This window comes from Pan troglodytes, chromosome 4, assembly GCF_028858775.2.
Source record: "Pan troglodytes isolate AG18354 chromosome 4, NHGRI_mPanTro3-v2.0_pri, whole genome shotgun sequence".
NCBI lineage: Eukaryota > Metazoa > Chordata > Mammalia > Primates > Hominidae > Pan > Pan troglodytes.
The window spans coordinates 41,744,497-41,754,375 of NC_072402.2; the positions used below are offsets into that span (position 1 = coordinate 41,744,497).

The 9,879-nt window shown below is 38.0% G+C and overlaps 1 long non-coding RNA gene across 1 annotated transcript; it reads left to right on the top strand.

Annotated features, from left to right (window-relative positions):
- Positions 1-763: 763 nt before the first annotated feature.
- On the top strand, positions 764-2,685 carry LOC104006406 (uncharacterized). Its single transcript, XR_680123.4, has 3 exons — positions 764-968; positions 1,881-1,956; positions 2,578-2,685. It is a non-coding gene; the product is annotated as an uncharacterized LOC104006406 (long non-coding RNA).
- Positions 2,686-9,879: the final 7,194 nt, after the last annotated feature.

Below are 9,879 nucleotides of genomic sequence, written 5' to 3' on the forward strand. Positions count from 1 at the left end.
TGTGCCATGCACATTACAATAAAATTTTGTGTGCCTTTTCTCCTATTAACCTTTTTGTCAGCTGAGTTTTCAGCAAAACCTCAGAGAGCAAAGGGGTAGTTTTACTTTGGTCCCTACAAGAAACTCCACATTGTAAGTTTTGCTTTGGCTGGAGATTGCAAATTCATGGTTCAAGTGCCAACACATCTTGTCTTGTGCTCATAGCAGACTCACTAATAGGCCTTTCCTGATGAATCTGGATATAGCTTTAGAATTCTTTGCATCACTGCAATCCAGGCAGCTGGTACAAATCAACGGAGATTGGCATATAAGATACTTATTTTTCAACCTGTGTTAGATTGATGTTAGTATGTTGGACCAAGTGAACATTTATTTTCAGTGTAGTTGGGTAAAGTAGGTTGGGTGTGAGCTGGAGGAAGAAGAGAGCTGGTTGGCAACAGACCACAGATCACTAGTCATAAGGTAAAGCCTGGATCTGTATGAGGATAATTGCTAGTTGACTGTATTTCACAATTTGCGGATATCTAGCTTCTTACAAATAGGTCAATGAACATATCACATTCATTTATTTTCAAAACACTTGAATATTTAAAATAATACTAGATGAAAATAACAGTGAGCAATCAAGCCCACATTTTTAAAAACAATTTTATTGAGTAAGATCTGTGTGGGGTAGGGGGAAGAAAATTCTTATTTCACATTACTACAGCATAACTAATCTAGCTGTCTATTCTCTATGTTTAGAAATCATACTCAGTTGGTTTAATGGTAGAGTTAAAGGCCAAATCTGCCATATAGTTAAAGGCCAAATCTGCCATGAAGCCAGGAGAAAGGATCCAGCATACAAACCATGACAGAATACACACACATTTTGGAGATGCATGCTTTCTCAAAGCTCTGAGGACCATCATGAAGACATATTAACTGAAAGAATACAAAGCAATGTGAATAGTTCCTAACTATTGGAGGTAAACATTTCTAAAATTATTTGGACAAAAAGTTAATACATTGTACAAGTTACTCTTAAATGCTTTGTGAGATACAAAGAGGATAGGCTTGCCTCTTTTAAAAGAAGAGGTAAACAAGCAAGTTGGTGGAGAGACAAGATTTACAAATATGAAAACTTAAATAACAATAAAGCACTTAATAGTAGCAAGCAATAATGGAAAAGATGTCAGTAGGCAGTAAGTGGTTAATTACCAAATGTATTATCTGAATACGAATTGTGGAAACTTTTTTGAAAGGAGCGATTAGTTCAACTTAGAGAATGAGGAACATCATTACTAAAGAAGTGAGATCTGACCTTGGTCCCATTTGGGAGTTAGGATTAGGTTAGGAAGGCAGTTTTGGTGGGGGAAAGTAGTCTAAGAAAAAGGAAGATGAATGGAAGGATAAAAGTATATTTGGAAGAGAGTAAGGAAATAAGTTTATCTGGAGTTGTTATTTTATGTAGACAAGTTGAGGGAAGGGGAGGTAGTAAAAGTATATTGAGGCCCATTATGGAGGCTCTTGAACTCTGAGCTGAAGGTTTTAGATACAATCCAGTAAGCAATGAGAAGTCCTGGAAGGCTTCTGATTGGCAGAGTGGCATGGTCTGACAGTGTTTTGGGGAGAGGTAGTTTGACATAGATGTGGGGTATAGAATGGAGGTAACTGATGTTGAAATTGAGGAAACCATTAATGGGCCTTTTCAGCAATCCTAGGAAAGGTAAAAGAGTCCGATTTAGCTTGTTGTCAGTAGGACTATTTCACCAGCACTGTGAAATAAGAATCAACAAGGCTTGGTCACTATCTTAGTCTATTTTGTGTTGCTATAGAGGAATACCTGAGGCTGGGTAATTTATAAAGGAAAAGAGTTTATTTAGCTCACTGTTTTGCAGACTATACAAGAAGCATGACACCAAACTGTGGTTGTCTTCTAGTGAAGATCTCAGAAGTTTCCACTCATGGCAAAAGGTGAAGGGGAGCCAGCTCCTGTAAAGATTACATGGCAAGAGGAAGTGAGAGGGAGAGAGGAGGTGCCAGCTCCTTTTTAACAACCAACTCTTGAGGAAACTAATAGAGTGGAAACTCATTCACCACCCCCAACCCCCGCCAACCCCAGGGAAGGCATTAATCTATTCATGAGGGATCCACCCCTATGACTGAAACACCTCTCGTTATGCCTCACCTCCTAACACTGCTACACTGGGAATGAAATTTAATCATGAGGGTTGGTGGGGACAAATGAACCATATCCAAACTCTAGTGGTCACTACTTAGATACTTTCCATAGAGGAAAGGGAAGATATAAAGTTGAGATTTCAGTCCTAAAAGACTGGAATAATGGAGGAATCTGTAGAGAAAGACAGTTTTGAGCTCAGATGAGAAACTTATACCTAGAGATGTTGAGGTTTTGGTAAAGGTTCAGTGATCAAGTAAAATGCTCATTGCTTTGCTGTGTTGATTGCCAATGAGGTTTTGGGTGGAGTTTCAGGAGTCATCTGCATGGAGGAGATGTTGGAAATAAGAGGAGAGGGTATACCCTAGGAAAGCCAGAGCCAAGGATTGAACTAAATAATTTCTCATTTTTAAAAGGTAGGTAAAGAAGGAGCTAATGAAGAAAAAGAAACAAGCTGTCAAGAGGTGGGAAGGGAACCAGGAAAACACAGCATCATGTCAGACAATAAAATAGTGTAATTTCAAGAATGAACAGTGGCCAATAGCCCATTGGCTGCAGAAGAATCAAAGAGCAGGAGAAACAGGAAAAGGCCTTTAACTTTGTGATTAGGATGTCAAAGGTGACCTTCCAGGCATTAGAACATATCAACTGAAAGAAAGTGAATGTGATCTAGAGAGAGAATTCTACAACATGACCCAATTAGCTTAATGGCTCAAATCACTAAAATCATACAGATTCTTGGCAAATCTTAAGCTGATAAATGTTACTACTATCAGAGATCATGGAAGGGAATGCTAATACCTCAGGAAAACAACAGATTACGCATCCGTGTAATTTATACCATATGCATAGTCTTTGTTTCAACGATGTTGGTAATATTAATGCAACGCTGATAAAAGTAAACACCCTCTATATTCTAGGCACTGTACTTAGCACTTTAACATATTTGATTCACAGCACAATTCTGTGTTTTGGAGTTGAGGAAACTGAGTTTTGGAAAGTTAAATATTGCTTCTGAGATTATATAGCCAGTAAACTACGGAGTTAGTATTCAAACCAACATCAACCTGACTCCAAAGCCCATGTATTGTCTACTGCACCAGGTGGAATAGCTTTACAAAATGAGCACTTGACATGAGAAAAATCCCTCGCCTCTAGGACTTCCTGTTTAATGCCAAACTCTGTTGATAATGAGAAGGACTCCTCCTCAATGAAAAGACAGTTTCTTTTATAACATGAACATTTGTCTTCATTTGTGAATTTGATCATATTAGATTTAATCATCCACACTGGCCATCTGGCACTCACCTTAAATGTCTTGTTGTCTTGTTAAAACTTTTAGAATTATGGAAAATTTCAAAACTACGTAAGTTAGAAAGAAGAGTATTATAAATCCCCATGTACCTATGCTCCAGCTTCAATATTGATTGATCAATATCTGATCAATCTTGTTTCATTTGCCAGACCACTTCCATCCCCTTCACCACTTACATTCTTGGAAGGGGCAGTGGGCTGGTTAACTTTTCCTGTGTCTCACTGAGTGTCAACCTGTTTCTTTCTAGCACAAAGCATTTTGTCTAATATAAATTTGTGAGGAGTTTGGTGAACCAGAGATTTGAGGAAGAAAAAAATATTTTTTATCTTTGGAAACAATTTTTAGGTGTTAAAAGAAAAACCTTAGACAAATTCAATTTGATAGAGTTTAATTGAACAAAGAACGATTTGTGAATTGTGCAGCCCCCAAACCGGAACAGGTTCAGAGAGACTCCAGCACTGCCACATGGTCTAAGAAAATTTATGGACAGAAAATGGAAGCAAGGTACAGAAACAGCTGGACTTGTTACAGCCCAGTGTTTGTCTTGTTTGAACGTGGTTTGAACACTTGGCCACATGTGATTGGCCGAAACTCAATGATTTGTACAAAAGTCGTTTACAGCCTGTTTATACATCCAGTTAGGTTTCAGTTCACTATCTATGGAGAAATCTTTAGGCCAAACTTAAAATATGTAAGGGGGCAGGTTTAGGTCAAACTTAATTTAACATAGGGTACTTGTTTATAACTACTACAAAATAAATTGGTAAATATACCCTATTCCTAGGCTTTCTCTAGCTAAAACTCAGGAGATCCTGAGCTTAAGAAGACATGTGCATGTGGTATGAAGTGCCTCTTGGGAATCCCTCTGCTGAGGGCAGACAGCCATCTAGTCTTTTCTGTTAGGCCAGGCAGGCATCTGTGATAGGCATGTTAGTGCTGACAGTCACTAAAATCAGAAATGAAGTGTGGAAAATGAGCAGGAACAAACAGTCTGGTCTCTGTGGGAGGTCGGAGTCAGAGTGAATTGACCTCTGCTCTGCCTCCTTTCCTCTTTCTCCACTGGAGGTGTCCAAAGCCTTAAAGAGAGATCTGCTCACAGGGGGTCACCAAAAGGAACCCATGAGAGTGGCCATTGCTAAGGTCTTTAGCAGAGCCACAAATACCTGGGTCTGCATCACAGGAAAGTTTTAACTTATGCTTCTTGCAAAATTTTGTGCTCCAGATTAAAAGAGGGTGAAGTTCTTAATTGGTCATCTTCATTTGCAGTGTTTCTTCTTTTACTTTTTATGGAGGCATAATATACATACAGACAAGTGCATATGTCATAGGTATACAGCTCCATGAAGTTTCAAACTGAACATACCAGTTCAGTTTCAAACTGAACATAACCTGTGCACCAGGTTAGGAGACAGAACATTAGTGCACCTAGGTATGCAACTGTGCTTCCGTCCAGTTGGGACCCCTCCCAGCAGTAACTACTCTCCTGATTTCCTTACAGCATGGATTACTAACAATGGATCTTACAATAAAAGTTGGAGATAGTTCTTAGAGAAATCCTTTCCTTTTAGGTCTTTCTCCTTCTTGTTATATTTTTAATATCTTTTTAAAAATAAGCCAACAATCCCAGTGGTATGGGAAGTACCTAGGTAAGAGGCAAAAGCCATCTGTCAAGAGCAGTACCACCATCTCTTCCTGAGTCCACTGTGGGTTTTGACCTTAGTCATTGCCTTTCTATCTTGACTAGCTCCATGAAAACTCCTTGGAATTGATTGTCTTAACTAAAAGCTAAGAACTTGTTGCCAATGCATTTCAACACTCCCATAGCACATGTTGCAATTATTGAATCCTCCATAAATATCCATAAATAATGCAAGAAGGGGCAACTTGGTGGGTTGAGCTGCTGTGTGATGACAACTCCCGGAAGAAAGTTGTGCTTGCAAACATCCTTGAGTCCTCCGTCCGTAGATACATAGCCAGCTTCTGTGAGGCTCAGGTTTCTACTCAAAAAGAGACACAGGCAGGGTAGAAACTTGGGTCTCTTAACCATCTGACTCTCCTCAGTCTGGTTTCAAAGGGAAAGTCAGGAAGGAGAAGAGGTAAAGAGCAAGGGCTTTGGAGTCAGACAATCGCAGGCTTCAGCCATGCCTTTACCATGGGTACCTTAAAAAATTTTTTTAAACTCAATTTCTATGCCTGCAAATTTAGGATAATAGTATCATGAAACTCATATGTGACAATGCATGTGAAGTGCTAGGCAAATTATGTGCTACCTGGTAAATACTCAATAAACATGAGATCTTACAATTTTTAAAGAGTTGTTTTCCCAGAAAAAGAACAAAGGCATTTTAGATTGACAGAATGACACAAAACTTGACTAATTTTTAAATACTTAAATCAATGAATCTGGACTTAATTAGACAATTTTGATCCATTCAAACCTCTTGGTTTTGTCTATAGGACCAAAATGGCATCTTCTGGCCTTGGCACCTCAGAGACACTGCTCCCCGCACAGAGTGGCAGGACAAGAGGACTTCATCCTGCCATGGGTCCAGATTTTGTGGGAGGGGACAAAATAAAGCTTTGACAGGAGTTATGAGGAAGAAAATAATCATCTTAAAGCTCATAATGAGATAAGGGAAAACTGGAATACTTTCCCCCTTAGTCTATTTTAGATGAAAATAAAGTGCTTTCTAACACCCTTTAACAACAGAATAGTGGAAGCTGAAGTACTTTTGGCCACAAAAGTTGGATGTACTATGGTTCTCTAATGATTTCTGTGGCTATCATGTTGCCCCCTTCACCCAACCTCAACACTGTTGCCTCTCCTCAGCTTGTACTACTTGTACAAAATTGGGGAGGATTCCTGAACTCTTTACATTTTAGTTTTCTCCTGAATCAAGCAGGGCTATCAACAGTACCTCATTCACATGGCTATTGTGAAGAATAAATAAGATAATGTATGTAAATGGCTCAATACAGAGCCTGATACTTAGTAAGCACTCAAGAAATAATTGCTGCTGCAATTGTTATCAATCACCATCATCATCACCATCATCATCAAATTCTGAGGCATGAAAGTCTTATTGACAATCTCCCTCATGTCTCCATGGTGTAGTTTTACCTCCTGACTTGCTTTGAATGTGAAATTTTGGCTTTACATCTTTGGGTCATGCAGTTGTCCAATTTACTTCCAGCTGCCTTGGAAATCTGCCCATCCACTTCATCGTTCTTACGTTCATTCTGCATCTGAACACCTGGATGAAAAATGAAAAACTCAATCAAATCTTCAGCTATTTACTCCATGTTGTACCAAACATTTAAGTTGTTCTAAATATTTGGAGCATTGACAAATTTTTAGTCTGCTTTTGGATATTTGGCAGATTAAAAATCAGAAGACACAACTTTATCCTGGGCAAGGCCAGGAAGAAACAAATCTCTTTCACGTGATCAATTTGAAACAGCCTGTTGATGTGGACAACATTTTTGTTTGACGGATCAGAACAATTTTAAAAATTGTTTTTACCAAAAAATGGGTGTCCCCTTGCAAGATGTTGGATGGGATGAAGATTAGGATTGGGGTAAGGCTATCTCTTGCAAACATTATAGTTTATAATTCCATGATTTATTTAAATTAAGATATAATTTACATTCAATGCAATTCACCAGTTTTAAGTATACAATTTGATGAGTTTTGAAACATATACACTATCACCACATCAAACTATGGACTATTTCCATCACTCTAGGAATGTTCCTCATCCCTTTACAGTCAGTTCCCACCCCTTTCAAGCACTGATCTGCTTTCTCTCACTATAATTCTGCCTTTTGTAGAACTTCATATAAATGAAATCATAGGATATGTGTTCTTACATCTGGCTTTTTTTCACTGAGCATAATTCTTTTGAGATACTGCATGTCATTGTATGTATCTGTAGTTCATTCCTTTTTATTATTGAGTAGTAGTTCATCATACCACAATTTGTTTATCTATTCACCGGTTGATGGATATTTGGCTATTATGAATAATGCTGCTATGAACATTCAAGTACAAGTTGTTGCACAGATGTAAATTTTCATTTCACTTGGATAAATACCTAGGAATGGGAATGCTAAGTTGTAAGTATACGTTTGACTTTTGACAAAACTGTTAAACTGTTTGCCAAAGTGGCTGAACATTCCACATGTCCACCAGCAAAGTGTGGGAATTCCCACACCCCAGTTTCAGCAACACTTTGTATGGTAATTGATACGGTTTGGCTCTGTGTCCCCACCCAAATCTCATCTCGAATGATAATCCCCATGTGTCGAGGGAGGGACCTGTTAGGAGTGATTGGATCATGGGGGCAGTTTCCCCCATGCTGTTCTTGTGTTAGTGAGCGATGATTTAAAAGTGGCAGTTTCCCCTGTACACGCTGTCTCTCCTGCCGCCATGTAAGACGTGCCTTGCTTCTCCTTCACCTTCTACTGTGACTGTCAGCTTCCTGACGCCTCCCCTGCCATGCAGAACAGTGAGTCAATTAAACCTCTTTCCTTTATAAACTACCCAGTCTCAGGTAGTCTCTTTATAGCAGTGTGAGAACGGACTAATACAGTAATCTTTCTTATTTTAGCTATCCTAGTGGATTTGTAGTGGTATTTCATTATGATTTCAGTTCTCATTTCCCTAATGACTATGATGTTGAGCGTCTTTTCATGGGCTTCTAGGTCATTTACACATCTTTGGTGACCTTTCACCAAAGGTCTCCACATCTTTGGAGACCTTCTTTTCAAATTATTTGCCCATTTATTTTTAATAGATTATCTTATTCTTATTGTGTTATAAGAATTCTTTACATATTCTTGATCGCCTTTATTGAACTTATCTTCTGCTATTATTTTTCCCGGTCTGTGGTTTGCCTTTTATTTTTTTAGTGGTGTCTTTTGAAGGGGAGACATTTTAAATTTTAATAAAATTCAATTTATCAGTTTTTAAAATGGTTTGCATGTTTTGCATCCTACCAAAGAAATCTGCTTATTCCAAGGTCATAAAGATTTTGTCATGTTGTCTTGTAGAATTTTATATTATTCTAGGCTCTAGAATTCAGATCTAGAACTCATTTTGAGTTGATTATTTTATAGGGTAAAGTGAAGATTGAGGTTCATTTATTTGTACGTAGACATCCATTTTCTCCCCAGCACTATTTGCTGAAGACTATCTTTGAATTACTTTGACATACTTAGTAACTTTTAAAGAATTGAAAATTCTCTTTTTTTTCTTTTTTCAGTTATGCCAAAATGTTTCCTTCAAAAAGATGTGCCAAATTATTGGGTACCATTTTAAAAAATTAAAAAGTTATTAAGAAGGTACTCAAAGATCTGTATATAAGGATGCTTATTATAACATTGCTTGTAATGATAAAAGCTGGAAACAGTTGTAGGGGATGAAAGATTTCTTTTCCTCACTTATCACTAGGTTCAAGGCTGAGGCACTATAATATAGATAAACAAGAGAAAACCATACAGTTTTATTTAATATGTTTTATACAGTACAGGAGGCTTCAGACAAAGAAACCTGTATAATTTTATGGTAAGTTTGATGAAGGAGTCGATTGTTGTGGAGAAATGTGATTGGACAAAGGAGGTATGATCCAATGGTAATAAACTGGGGGGATCGTAGAAAGGCCTGTTTGTTTAGATTCTTCCCTGTGTTTCTGTGTCTTCAGAAATGAGAATGTTCCTTTTCTGTGGGTTTAGAGTGGGCACCTTTCACATCAGCCTGTTATGACCTACTTCAGGAGAAGGTCAGAAAATTTTTTCTAGGTTTTATGGCCTACTCCAGGGCAGAAGGACAGGAGAAAGACAGAGAGACCCTCCTTTCTTTGCAGTTTTCTCAAATGCCAAGGTGTCATATCTTAAGGTAGTGTGTCCTGAACCCCATCACAATCTAAATATCTATCACCAGGAGGCAAGTTGAATAAATCATGGCATATCCATATAGTGTAATATTGCAGCCAATAAGAATCTGGATGTTAATCTACATATGTGACCAGGAAAAGATATTCACAACATGCTTTAAGGGAACATGCAGAGATCACAAATAGGAAATCTGGTATTTCATTTTTGCAAGTACAAAAACAATAAAAATTATAATTGCTTATGCATATATAGAAACAGATGTAGAATATACAGTGGTTATTTTTGGATGCTAAGATTCCAGACAATCTATTTTTTTTAATATTTCCTTTTCAAAGAGTGTAAACTACCTTTAAAATTAGGGAAAACATTTCTTTTTTTCCTTTTTTGTTTTTTTGTTTTGAGACAGTGTCTTACTGTGTTGTCCAGGCTGGAGTGCAGTGGTGCGAACATGGCTCAGGCTTAAGGGATCCTGTCTCAGCCTCCTGCGTAGCTGGGATCATAGGTGCAC